The following is a 14,155-nucleotide window of genomic DNA, read 5'->3' on the forward strand; positions in this document are numbered from 1 at the left end:
ACAGTCACCATCTAAAATTCTAACAGACCACTTAGTCTTTGTGAAATAAAAAGCTAATTGTGCCACTCTGCTGCTTAAATCCTTCAACAGCTTTTCGATGATCTCAGACTAAAGTTCAAACCTGGAAGGTTGGGACATGAGGCCTTAGATGATTTAGACCCCAGTTAGGTCTCCACATGTGTTGTCACTTAACACAGTAAGCACCAGAAGGTCAACAACCGCAGTTTGTTTGTCTTAGTCTTTATATTCTCATCGCCATCTCAGTGCTGGAATACAGTAAGTAGATGTTCAATCAATATTTGTGAAGGAGTTTCTGGCCTAGTTCTGTGGTTTAAAAAAAATATGCTTTCAACTGGTTAAAGCTTGTATGAAGGTGAAAAGCTTCCTGAATTCTATCAGCTCTTTGGGACTCATCTTTATGCTTGGTTCCCAGAACTTCACTAGGCATTTGTCTCCTCCAATATGGCGCTATGTTTTCCTGACTTGTATAACTCAATGGCATTATACCATCCCAGGGGTTACTTCCCAGACTATTGCATTCCCCATCATCAACTGAAATCCAACTCTAAGTTGCATAAGGAGAGCTTTTGTAAAAATTAGTATTTTTATTTTAATCACTAAAATTTAATTTTGCTATTCTGAGGTATAGAAATAACATTTCAAATATATTTGCAAAACCCAGGAAGTTATTCTAACATTTAGCATCTGCATAAATAAATAAATACTTTTAAGTCTGGGAGGTTTTTAAGTTTTAAGCCTAGCTTTCCTAGAGATTTTGGTTTCAGCTCTGAGCTACTTAGTTAACCATTCCAACGTTCCCTGAACCTCTCATTACTAACCATTCTCCCTTTCCTGCCTCTTTTTTTTTTTTTTGGACACACACACAGAGAGAAAGAGAGAAAGAGCACACACATGAGAGAACATGAGTGGGGGAGGGGCAGAAGGAGAATCTTAAGCAGGCTCCACACTCAGCATGGAGCACCATGTGGGGCTCGATCCCATGACCCCAGGATAATGACCTCAGCCAAAATCAAGAGTAGGACACTGAACCAACTGAGCCACCCAGGCACCCCCTTTTCCTGCCTCTTTAAGTAGTAATTATGACTCTGATAGTATTCAATTCCATCATGAAATGAATTTCATCCTTTAATATTGGGATTCATTGGATGAAAAATGGCCATTAACATAATTTAAGTGATGAGATAAGTGTGTTAAGCCATTAATAAAGATATAGAGATTATATACTTAGCATCTTTGACTATATTACCACTAAATGGTTATTACTTTTTGAACAATTAGTATCTTAATCTTTACTTACATCCAGCCATTCATTCGTTTTTGCTGAAAATTTCTTGTTGAATCATTTCACAGTTATTTCTTGGGATTCTACTTTGTGCCATGTTCTATTCAAGGAAGTGTGGATATAGGGTCTGGTATATAATAGGTGTCATCTCTACCCTGATGGAGTTTGTATTCATTGGGTAGAGACAGATGGGACACAAAGTGTAGAATAATATAGTTTTGGAAATTGCTTACTACTATAAAATAAATAATATAGGACGATAGGATGGAGTGATGAGAGGAGAAAGGCTAACGTAAGGTAGTGATTCCTCTGGGGAAATAAAGGCTCTTAATGATGAGATCTCAACAATGAGAAGGAGCTATGGGAAGATATGGAGGAAAGATGGACTAGACAAGTACAAGAGCCCTGACACAGGAATAAACATGCAGTTTAATAAACTAGTGTGACATATTATACAATGACTCTCTGGGCCTGGACAAGACATAAAGATGGAATGAATTAGTTTTAACATTGAAGATGTTAAGGGGTTGAGTTCGGTATATATTTTGGAGATCCAACCAACAAGACTTGTTAAGACATGTGAGGATATGAGGAAAAGAGAAGTGCCTAGGTTTTGACTTAAGTAACTGGGTAGGTGGAGGTGCCACTTGCTGAAATATAGAATATCGAGGAGAGTTCTCTTTGGAATTTATTTGTTATACTTGGAATTTGATAAATATATAATACACCCAAGAAGAAATGTCAAGTTGCAAGTTGAATATATGAGTATAGAATTCAAGAAAGGCCAGGAGTAGAGCTTTCATCCAACCCTTTTTTGCTGCAGGCTATTTTGTTCTGCATCAACTTAAAGTTCAGAACTGTGGCCATCTGCATCAATCTGATACAGCTAGAAGGGCTAAGAACTGAGGCCACATGTGTCAACATGACTTAGCTATTTGTTCCAGGAAACTTTGCCCAAGGAAGATAAAACCACGAGCCAATAAATAACTTCACTGTTGGCTTTAGGAAATCCCTGCAAATGAGTTTATCTGAGACAACGTCTCCCTTATCAAACCGTGGTTTATTTATCACCTCAAGATTCACACCTCACTATGCCCACCAACCCTCAACTATCATCTCACAAACTTGCCCAATCCCAATCTGGCCCTTTGTGATACCTGTCATAACTCCCGTGAGTCCAGACTTCCCAAATCCTATACCATCCTTCTCTGACTCCTCCCTCTTGATTCTGTTAAGGCACTGTTCTCCCTGACCCCAGTGACTTCAAATAAACTGATGTTTGCTTGTTAACAGTTTGTCTGCTTGTATTTTGAGGAATTCAAGATTTGTTGCTATTTTTGCTTCCTGCCTTTATAGTAGGTGTCAGTCCTATAAACAACTGTTTACCCACCTGCTCTGAAACTCACAATTAGCAAAATGGATTTCCAAAGCGGGGAGGACTCTTAGACATTTATTCTAATCTATTGATTTTACAAATGGGAAAACTGAAGCCAGAGAAATTGTGACTTGTCTAGTGTTGCAGATAGTAGCTGCTAGATCTTAAGACATATAATTCTCAGTCTGGCACTTTTCATGAAAGAATACATAAGCTCATGCTGAGCAAGATGAAATAAACTTTATTTTTATATTTTATTATCTATAAACTTCCTAGCAGGTAAGAGAGAAGTCTGGCTGTTCTCGTCTTTGTTCGTGGTTGTAATCCTTTTGTACCACTTGCCAGGCTGGCTTAGGCACCAAGTACTTGCATTTATAAAGATATAAGTAAATTTTAATTTGCATTTACCAAAAATCCAGATATTAAAACGTTCATTAATCAACAGAAAGATGAAGAAACATCAGCTCCCAAGCCATACAATTCCTGATGTAGCTGCAGTTTTCTCATAATCTATATACAGAACAAAGGAGAAAAAAAAAAACAACTAAAAAAACTCCATTTGCCAAGTTAACAAAATATCCTTCTCAAAGGATAGGATTTGCCATGTAAAATATTTAAGAAACTAGAGCTTTTTGAATACTCAAGATACAGAGTCTCTTTGAAGAAGCTGAAATATACAAATGTGTTATGGGTACACCTTACCATTTTGACTCAATCTGGTAAATGTGGAAAATCATGAACATTTTCTGAAATAATACTATACCAATGCAGTGGATACCAATGGCATTCTTTTCTCCTCATTGCTTTATTTCAGAAATTATCTCTGCTGAAGTAGTCCATATTGTGACAGTGGGAGCAGGTCCCTAGTGACCCCATGCCTCCATGGTTTCATGCCTCCATGCCCTTGCCATAGTGATGGAACTAGAGGTGAACACCTGTCTCATGTTGGGCTAATGGGCCAATGAAGTGGAGACCTAAAACGTCAAATCAGCCACTCACTGCCTGAATTAAAAATGCACAAAACTCAGGAGTTACTGTTAGCTGTGTTCTGCCATCTGCCCCAAGGAGCAAAGAGGACACATTTTTGCTTGGGTGTTCTACAGTGTCTCTGGGCCCAAGTATAAACGGTGGTTAAAGCTATTCAAATCAATCCTCACTTATCCATCTTAATTGCCAAATTGATACTAGACAGTTAAAAAGAAGAAGAAAAAAAGGAATTGAGAAGGAAACATCAAATCCCTGCCCTACCACTATGCCCTGAAACCAAGGCAGTAAACTATCATTTGTACATTTTCCCACATGCCAGGCATTATTCCAAGCATTTTATATGCATTATCCTATTTAGTCCTTACTACAATGCTATGAGAAAAGTACTTTTATTATCCTCATTTTAGAGACAAAAAAACCACTGAGGCATAGAAAGTCTACAGAGATAGAGATATAGCTATATACAGATACAGCTAAATATAGATACACAGAGATATAGACTCTATATCTACTATAACCTGGGGTCATACACATGACATTATACTGCCTTGTATTAAGGAAAAAACCTGGTCGGTTTTGCTTTGTAGATAGCCTTCCTTGGGGAAATAGACCATAAACAAATAAAGTAAAATACATGGAATGTCAGGTGATGACAAGAGCTATGAAGAAATAAAAAGCAAAGGACAGGACAGGGAGGGCTAGAGGGCAGAGCTAGTGGGCAGTTATAATTTTACATACAGGAGTTAGGGAAGGCTTCACTGAGAAAGTGGTATTTGAACAAAGACCAGAAAGTAGGGAGACAGCAAGCGTTGCAGATGCCTGGGCAAAGAGCCTTCCAGGCAGAGAGATCAGGAGTGCAAAGACCTCTAGGTAGAGTGTGCTTAGTATATTCAAGGACATGCAAGGAGCCATGAACAGTAAGGAAGTGAAAATGGGAGATGATGTCCAGATTCTGATAGGGATCGGAGGTGGCTACTCTAAGGACTCTGGCCTTAACTCTGAGATGGACAGTCACTGCAGGGTTTGGAGCAAAGGAGTGACATGATCTGACTTGTGTTTTATACAAATTGTCCTGGCTGCCATGTTGAGAATAGATGAAAAGGGCAAGCCCCAAAATAAAGAGGCCAGTTAGGAGGCCATTATCTAAGCAAGAGACAATGGCCACTTGACACTGGGTGGTGGCAGTAGTGGTGGTGAGAAGGGGTGGGAGTCTTGACACATTTTCTAAGTACAGCCAACAGGGTTTGCTGATGGGTTGAATGTGAGTAAGAGAAAGGAGTCAGGGTGGTGATGAAGCACGACTTTAGTTGCTCACCCAAGCAACCCGAAAGGTGAAGTTGCCTTGTGCTGAGATGGGTAAATCTGTGGGGAGGAATAGGTTTAGAAGGTGGTGGGGGAAGATCAGGACCTTAATTTTGGACATGTTAAGTAGTCAGATGTGTCACTTAGATTTCTAAGAGGAGACACTGAGAAGGCAGTTGGATATACAGATCTAGGGCTCAAGGGAACAGTCTGGGCTGAAGAAGTTAATTTAGGAGGCTTCAGTGAAGGGACTATATATAAAGTCTTGAGACTAGATGAAAACGCCTAAGCGTGAGTATAGATAGAGAAGAGATTTGAGGTCTGAGCTCTGGGGTATTCCATCTGAAACAGGACATCAACACTAATGGAATTACGAAAATATGCAGGACGTTATGGGAAAAGACCACATTACTTTTCAAAGGCATAAAGCTTTAGTGTTGTTCAGCTGCATAGCTGGGGCAGTTCTCCCTAACAGGATGAGGCAATTTTATAAGCCCAGAAAGAGGGACAGAAAGAGGGAGTTGTGGTTACACTGACATCTGTACTGTTTTATCCCAGCTTCTTCCTCCAGAATTAAAAAAGAAGAAAGAAAGAATCACGTAAATTACTGAAACCAAGGCCAGAAACATCTGTGCTGGAACAGATGCTTTGGTTGTACAAATGAGGTCCTGAGATAGACTTTCCCACCGGTAAACATCACTTAGATCTAACACTATCAATGCAGCAAATTACAAGACTGAAAAATGTTCACCTTGTCTGATCTTTTTCAGAATGGTTTCAGTATAGGGTTGATGAGCGTATGTATACATTTTATGTGGGGTAGGATGCAGAAGATAGATTTAAATGGGTGATTCGAAAGTGAGAAAGTAGAACTCGAAAATACAGACTTCATCTTTCAAAAGCTTATCTACATGGTAAGAATAATTTTCAAAAAGAGCAAAATCAAAACTCTCATATAGATACGAAGTGAAGACAGGTAAAGATTATTATTATATTAATAATATTGGATTACATTATATTAATGAGGAAACTGTAATGTTACAACCAATCTTCAGTCAGAGATCCACAAATTTATGTGGAGTAAAAGAATATTGAAATGAATTTAACAAATGACTGCAAAACTGGCTTTTTCCCATGGGATTGGGGGTGGTGGAGTCGGGCGGTAGGGAAGAGAGGGGCTGTCTGTCTTCCCACTGGACAGAAGTTATTTGTGTGTCTATAGACACACAAATTAGTCACATAGCACATAGCAAGAATTAGTCACATAGCAAGGTGACTAGAGAGGCTAGGAAACCAAGTCAAGAAACTCCATCAGAGTTCACTTGCAGGGCTCATATAGTTGAGTGCATTCCCCTGAGACTAGAGGACAGGAAGGAAAGTAGTGGGTTTGGAAAAAAGTAGAGATAATTGACATATGATGGTCTCAGTCTTACTAATGAAATAGTGGTATCGTTGTTATTAAAAACCATAATTCATTTAGAAGGCAGGGAATCTGGTATAACACTCTAATAATAATTGAAGTCTAAATTTTAATTCTGAGTTTCTTGGTAGCAAAGGCAAAAGTGGAAAGGTGGCAATTATGTAATTCTGAGTGGCAAACAAGAAGAAGAATGCACGTTTTTCTGGAAATACAGGTTTGACTGCTGAGGCTAAGAAGTCTGTGAGCTATGTCAGGGAAGAGGGTGAAGGTTCAGAAGTCACTAAGCAGATTGCGAGATGGAATTGACTAAAGACAAGTTCAAGAATTTTTAAGCTATGTTGTGGGGCTTCAGGGGTCAGAGATGCGTGCTTTTGGAGTAAAGGAGTAAATCTGGAATATAAATAAACTCTTCCAGGAAGCCTTCCCTGGTAATTACGGGCAGGGCTCAGATGTCTTCTGAGCCCTTGTAGGACGCCGGGGTCGGCCTCTTTGTGGTAGTCAGCACCTCGTTCTACTCTTTCTTCTCTGTTTCTCTCTCCCAAACTCCAAGAAGGCAGCAGGTATAGTTTCATATTTCTGGTGCCTAGTGCAGTTGGCTGACACTAGTGGATCTCAGGGAAACTGAAAGCGCCAGGAAGGAGAGAGAGAAAATGTCTTAGCTCATCATTAGGGCCGCTATAAAAGAATATCATAGCCTGGGTAGCTTATAAAAAAACAGAAATTTATTTCGGTTCTAGAAACTGAAGTCCAAGATCAAGGTGCTGGCAGATTTGGTGTCTGGAGAGAACCTGCCTCCCGGCCATCTCCTTGCTGCATCCTCACATGGCGGAAGGGCAAGGGAGCTAGCTATCTGAGGGTTTTTTTGACCAGCACTGATCTCATTCACAAGGACTCCACCACCATGACTTAATCACCTCCCAAGGGCCCCACTTCCTAATAATACCACATTTGATAGTACTTTTCAACAACTGAATCTGGGGGGGAACATATTCAGTCTATAGCAGAAGATATGAACACAGACTGTTTAATTGGGTATACAGGGTAAGGAATGGCTCTCTCTAGGGCATTAAGCGTGGAAGAGGCCAGCACTCACTGGGCATTCTTGGGCATTCTGTGTGCCCTCTTGCCTTACTCATCTTGCCTCAGACTTGATAATATCAAGAACCAGTTACCTTCTCACAGAAAGATATGATGAGAAGCATTGCAGCGAGAGCAGGACTTACATGCGGCTTGGGGGCACTCTACCCTGCTACTTGATGCTTTAAATTCTAGTTAAGGGTTAAATGAAATCCCTTAAATTTATTTTTTGTTCTGCTTTATAACTCTTTTCCTATCCAAATAATATGCTTTTATTGTAGGGAATTAGCAAAATACAGAAAATGACAAAGAAAAAATAAAATTTCTACCACCCAGGTATGAGTACTATTAACATTTTCCTGTATTTTTTCTCATTCACTTTTCTATGCATTATGTGTGTAGTTATTTCTTTACAAAATTGGGATTGTGGCATATATATATATATATATAACTTTATATTGTTACAGATATTACAGCCCTATATAATCATATATTGTTTTGTTTCTTAAACTTATATTCTAAAATGTTCCAGGACCAAAATGATTTTTATGGACATATAATATTTATCTTATTTAATTATTCTTCTATTGTTAAGCACTTAGGGTGCTTATAATTCTTTTTTGCTTTTAAGTGATGCTTTGATGAATGTCCTTGTTCAAAAAATACTTGACCATACCCTGATTATTTTCTTAGAATAAATTCCTATAAGTGGAATTGTTGAAATCAAGGGTATAAACTTTTAAACAACTCTCTTAAGGCAAGTAGCTCCCAAGAAGATTGCTTCAGTTAATACTTCCATCAGAATGTTTAACAGTGTCCATTGCCCTGCATCCTAAGTGTCAAGCATTTACAATAAAAAAATATATAAGGAAGGCACTAAAGTCAGCATGGAGCATCAGAATACTATTGCTCCCAATATAATATTATTTTCACTAATCTGCCTTCATTCTGGGAGAAAACAATAGTGGAGTTTTTCAGTCTAAATATAAATGGATTATACTAGCACAGTGTCACATGATAAAATTAAAATTCAGACCAAAAATGATCTTATTTTTACGAAAGTCTTGCTTTTAGAAAATTCAGGTACAAAAGAAAATAGAATATCAATTTAAAACATATTTAAGAGAAATATCTTGCAACAGGCACTTGAACGAAAATTTTTTAAAGTATGTATAATCTCCAGTAGAAAGCACGTATGGTTCAGGAACTGAAATGTGCAAATTAATTCCATGTGCAATCACAGGAAGAATCATTTCACGTTATGCTTTAACGTGGAGGAAAAAGAGAAAAATGCTTGTTTTCCTTTGGTAGTTTATATTTTATTACTTGTGCCAGGTTCTTTATGTTCATGATCTCTGATACAAATCTCAACACAGAAGATTTTGTTAACTTTTTTTTAAGCATTTAAAAAAATTTTTTTTAATGTTTATTTATTTTTGAGAAAGGGAGAGAGACAGAGAAAGAGGGAGGCACAGAATCCAAAGCAGACTCCAGGCTCTGAGCTGTCAGCACAGAGCCGGACATAGGGCTCAAACTCATTAACCACAAGATCATGACCTGAGCCAAAGTCAGTCACTTAACCGACTCAGCGACCCAGGAGCCCCTAACTTGTTGTTTTTTTTTTAAGTAGGGTCCACGCCATTAGTGGGGCTTGAACTCATGACCTCGAGATCAAGAGTCACATGCTCTACAAGCTGAGCCAGCCAGGTGCCCCCAAGGAAGATATTTTGGTTCTGATTTCACAGATAAGGAATCAGGCTGAGAGAAGTAAGAAACTTGTAGGCCAGTATTTGAACCGAGGATTGTCTGATTCCAGAACTTCCGCCAAGCTAGGGTGACTCCCAGAGAGATACAATAAGGTTTCATGCGAGAGAAAATGATGGAGATCCTGACCCTCAGCTAGTGACAAAAGGGACTGATGATACAAAACCATCAACATCCCTCTCTGGTAGCCTGAAGTGGAAATGTGAACAAGTTAACTCTTTCGTTATTTTTGAACTTTAATATGTTGTAAAATTAGCATTGAACTGCTTTTGTTCATTAAATTCTAAGGAGAGAACAAAAAAGAAAAAAGAAAGAAAAGTTTTTAAAAAGGAAAAACAAATAAAGAAGAGTAAAGATCAGCCCTTGTAGTATTGAACAATCCACAATAACCTAGAGAGTGTCTAGGTGCTGAGTGGGGTAGGGTAATTTTGAAGCCATTTCGGTATATTTGGAGACTAGAAAGCAAAGGAACGGGTGGTTTTAGAATCAGGCTCAGCTGGGGAGTTAGCTGGATGGTCCCACAGGGCACCGAGCCATCTCTCTTTTTCCGTTTTTGCCACCTGGCCCCCACCCCAGGGATGTGCCTGCCTCACAGGCAGGCAGTTGTGTTTGTGGGTCAGGACATCCCTCTCTTGGACAGGCAAATCCTTAAGCATTTTTGTTCCCTTTCTTTTTCAACCTTTTTGCTGTACCTGCCTTCTATCCCCCAATGGTGTGTTATTGGTCTTTCTTCAGATGGGTCTTCAAGCACTTGACTGGAGGCAAGCTATGCTGGACAGGCAGTGTGGTATCCTGCTTGAGAGGATATTAAATGCTCCCACATCAGGCTTCCACTCCTGTATGAGCTTGGACAAGTTACTTGATCACTCTTTGCCTCAAGTCTCCTCATCTGTAAAATGGGAACCTGTACAGAAAATATTTACGAAATACTTACTGTTTGGCAAGAATCATTTGACCCTCTTGAGGATATAGCAATTAGCAAAACCGAGAGTTTATTTTCCAGTGGGTCAGACACACTTTAACCAAATATATACTATAATGGTAGATATTAAGTATAATGAAAAAATTATAAAGGAAGATAAAGAGACAAGAGTGACAGAGCAATATTTTAGATAGGTAGTCAGAAAAGACCTCTCTAAAGAAGTGGTGTTTGAGCAGAGACATGAAAAAAAGTGAATGAGTCATGCTATAGATCTAGGGGAATAAGAATAGTAGGTGCAAAAGCCCTAAGTAAGGGCAAACTAAGAGCACAGTGCAAAAGTCCAGTGTGGTTTAAGTGGAGTCGGTGGGAGAGAGTAGCTAAGGGCCAGATCATCCAGGGCTTGTAGGTCTTGGTAAGGGCTTTAGGTTGACTCTAAGTGTGATTAGAAGTATATCAGTTAAGTTTCAGTCACAGGAAAAAGAAAATACTGTCATTATTTAATGAGAAAGGGATTTGGGTGCTTATAAAACCATTAGAAAGACTATAAAGCAAGCTGTAAGCTGATCTTTAGGAATGAGATTCAGAACACTACCCCCAAAGGAGCTTGCCAGAAAAGCTACTACCTCTGTCACTATCAGAAAGACGGGCAATCAAGATTTTGCAAAGGAACTGATAATTTCAAGAACAGATGCCGTGGCTGTGACCCCCAGGAAACAGGTAGCCTTCACTGCTGCCACCACAACCATCTCTTAACACCCACACCAATTCAAGCATGGTCTCTGTGACCACAGTCCAAGCAGCCAGAACATGACTCTACTGCCCCTCCACCCTCCTAATCTCTCCTATGTGTCCAAGTCTGCAACAGAGTCTAAGAAACTTGCCTTTTAGCTTTCCACTCCCTGCAGGATGAGAAAGCACACTGGAAGACTGGAATGGATGCTGGAGGCCACTAGGAGAGTAAGAAGGATGAATGATGGAATATAATGTGTCTTACACTTTATAGCAGGGTCACTCTCATTTCTACATAGAGAATGTACTCTAGTTGATAAATGGAAGAAGTAGAACAGTTAAATGGCTACGGCAGTAGATTAGGTAAGAGATAGAGTGGGAACCACAAAAAACTAAGAAATTGTGAAATTATATATTTTGTAGGTAGAGCCCATAAGACTTGCTGATGCATCTAAGGTATGATGAAAGTAAAGAATTGAGGACACCTTTAGGATTTTGATGCGAACACCTGGATCAATAGTAGTGATGTGTACAGAGAACACTGGGAAAGATATCAATTAGGAGAAGAAAACACTCCTATTTATCTCAAGCAATGCAGAAGAGTATAAAATTCTTAAGAGCAGTAGCTGGCACACAGTAAATGTTCAACTGATATCAACTATTCCCTTTCATTAAGATAATGTTTTTGTCTAACCCCTTGAAGTTGAGATCACCAAGGTTGAAACTGATATCTCTGAATGGTAGTCATTATCTTCCAGGCAGAGAGAGACAGTGAAACGCCCAAAATCTGGTATCCTGGGCTAGCTACTTCCCAAAGCCACAGCAACCACCATTAGGTTGTAAAATCATTCAGTATTTCTTTCTGGAGCTGTGTATGTAAGCTCCAATGGAATTTAGTACTCAAGCTGAATCAAAATTATTCCTTATGCCTGGATTGGAGGAAGGCCTGGGAGAGGTTGGTCTCCTTTCCCATGGGCCAGGAGGACAGGATGCACTCCCCCATGTCCAGTTTATGGCACTAGCCACATGGAGTTCCATGAGCGTTGATTCATGGAAACTCTTAAATGGAGTTCAAAAAGAGGAGAATCCAAAAAGAGAAATACAAAGACAAAAGGAGAACCCCAGAGGGGGGGAAGCACACAAATGCAAGGATATATTTCCCCACAGGATCTTAATAATAGCTAACCTAATTACTAAACACTCCATGGAAACCTTTTCTGAGAGATTTTCTTATATCACCTGTTTCATCTTCACAACAAACTCTAAGGTAGAGTTATTATCCTCATTTAATGGATGAGGAAATTGAGGAATAGAAAGGCTAAATAACATGCCTAAGGCCATACAGTTAGTAAGTTGCAGAGATGGGATTCAACTTAGGCTAACTGATTCAAGACCTCATGGTATTAAATATAGCCTATCCAATTACACCTTTAGCCAAGACCTAGGTCAATACTGGGGATGGGCTGCATTGACAGATAAAGGCGGGATATAGCAGTCATTTTTGTTGGGAAGCCTGTAGGTTAATCTAGTTTGAAGTGTGCCACTATGAGTAAGAAATGATTTACAGACCCCTTTTATACTGGTCAAGGTAAAACTAGCCACTGCTAGTAATAAACAAACCTCAAAATGTTAGCTTAAACACAATAAAAATTTATTTCACATGTGCATGAAGCCCAAAATGATTGCTTCTGATAGCTGATGACTCTCCTTTAAGAGCCAGCCCATCTTATGTCTTTCATCTTCAACACATGACTTCCAAACTAGTGTTCGTCTCCATCAAACTACAGAAAAGGAAAAGACCACGGGGTGAGGGGGAGTCTTATGGGCCAGTTCTGGAGGTGGCATACATCACTTCGATTCACATTTTATTGGCTAGAACTCAGTCACCCACCTGCATCTAACTGCAAGGGAGACGGGGAAATGTCTAGCTAAGTGTCCAGCTAGCCTGTCTACCACAACTGATTTCATTCATGACATGATTTCTCTCAATTTTACTCTCAAAAGAAAACTGGAAATTTCAGTTGAGGATAACCTTGCTTTTTTTCCCCATGTAAAATTTACATTCAGGTCAAATATACCATGTATACCAAGTTCTACATTCATTTCTTGAAGCTTTTAAAGTAAATAGCTCTTCTCTGATAATGTAGTCCATAACTTTTTCCATTACTTCCTTTTTCACTACTTTAATAGGGCATTATATCTTGCAGAAAGTTGTAAAGCTTTCACGTTTATAAAGACTCCTTTAAACCTTAACTGATAAAATGTTTACAATGTTATCATGCTTGCTTAATTTACTGATGCCTAAAATTTTATGTCCTGATGTAGACAAGTATATAACAATACCATTTTTACCCACAGAAATTTACAAATTAACGAAGACGATCAGGTGCTAACAAAGGTTGTAATGATGGTATTCTTATAGAAAACTTGTTAAATTTTGCTTAAATGTTCAGGAATATTCTTTTATTTTCTCCAAGTTTCGAAGAGTCCCCTGTTGTTACATATATTTTAACTTTGTTTTTCACTAATGATTCTGCCTCCAATTCCAATGCGTGGTAATTTTCCCAATACCATCAAGTAATTCTCCAACACCAGCAGGGTGTCCTATAATTCAACTCAATTATGACACCATCTACCTGGAGATAGTCACAAGACTGTCTTTCCTCCAACTCTAGATGCCAAATGCAAGTCCAGGTTGTTACCTGTAACTAATGACCCCTCCTTTGGTTCAATTAATTTACAAGAGCAGCTCAGAACTCAGAGAAACATTTTATTCACTAGATTACAGGTATATTATAAGAAGATATAACTCAGGAATGAGTTGGAAGAGATGCACAGGGCAAAGTATGGGGAAAGGGCATGAAGCTTCCATGCTTTCTGAGAGTGCTACTCTCCCGGGATCTCCACATGTTGACCAACCCTGGTAGCTTTCTGAACTCTATCCTTTTGGGTTTTTACAGAAGCTTCGTTACATAGGCAATTGATTAAATCATTGGCCTTTGGGGACTGAACTCAACCTCTAGCTTCTCTTCCCTCCTAGGAGGTCAGCAGGGGATGGGGGAGACTGATAGTCCCAACCCTTTAATCACATGGTTGGCTCCAGTGGAAACCAGCCTCCCTTCTTAGCAGCTTTCCCAAAGTTACCTCATTAACATAACAAAGCCTATTTTTTATTGTTCTCATTATTTAGGAAATTCCAAGTATTTTGTGCTAGAAATGGCAAGACCTAATACAGTATATATTTTTATTATAAATCACAATATTATATTTAGTTAT

The 14,155-nt window shown here is 39.0% G+C and overlaps 1 long non-coding RNA gene across 3 annotated transcripts in view; it reads right to left on the reverse strand.

Annotated features, from left to right (window-relative positions):
• Positions 1-14,155, reverse strand: part of LOC131519187 (uncharacterized) — a 166,537-nt gene that overhangs the window by 45,197 nt on the left and 107,185 nt on the right. Inside the window, exon 4 of one of the 3 annotated variants that reach the window (XR_009265515.1) lies at positions 9,921-10,132. The exons of the other annotated variants lie outside the window; for them this stretch is intronic. This is a non-coding gene — a long non-coding RNA (uncharacterized LOC131519187). The remainder of the gene's footprint in view (positions 1-9,920; positions 10,133-14,155) is intronic. 3 annotated transcript variants of the gene reach the window in all.

The sequence above is a fragment of the Neofelis nebulosa genome, chromosome 8, assembly GCF_028018385.1.
Source record: "Neofelis nebulosa isolate mNeoNeb1 chromosome 8, mNeoNeb1.pri, whole genome shotgun sequence".
Lineage (NCBI taxonomy): Eukaryota > Metazoa > Chordata > Mammalia > Carnivora > Felidae > Neofelis > Neofelis nebulosa.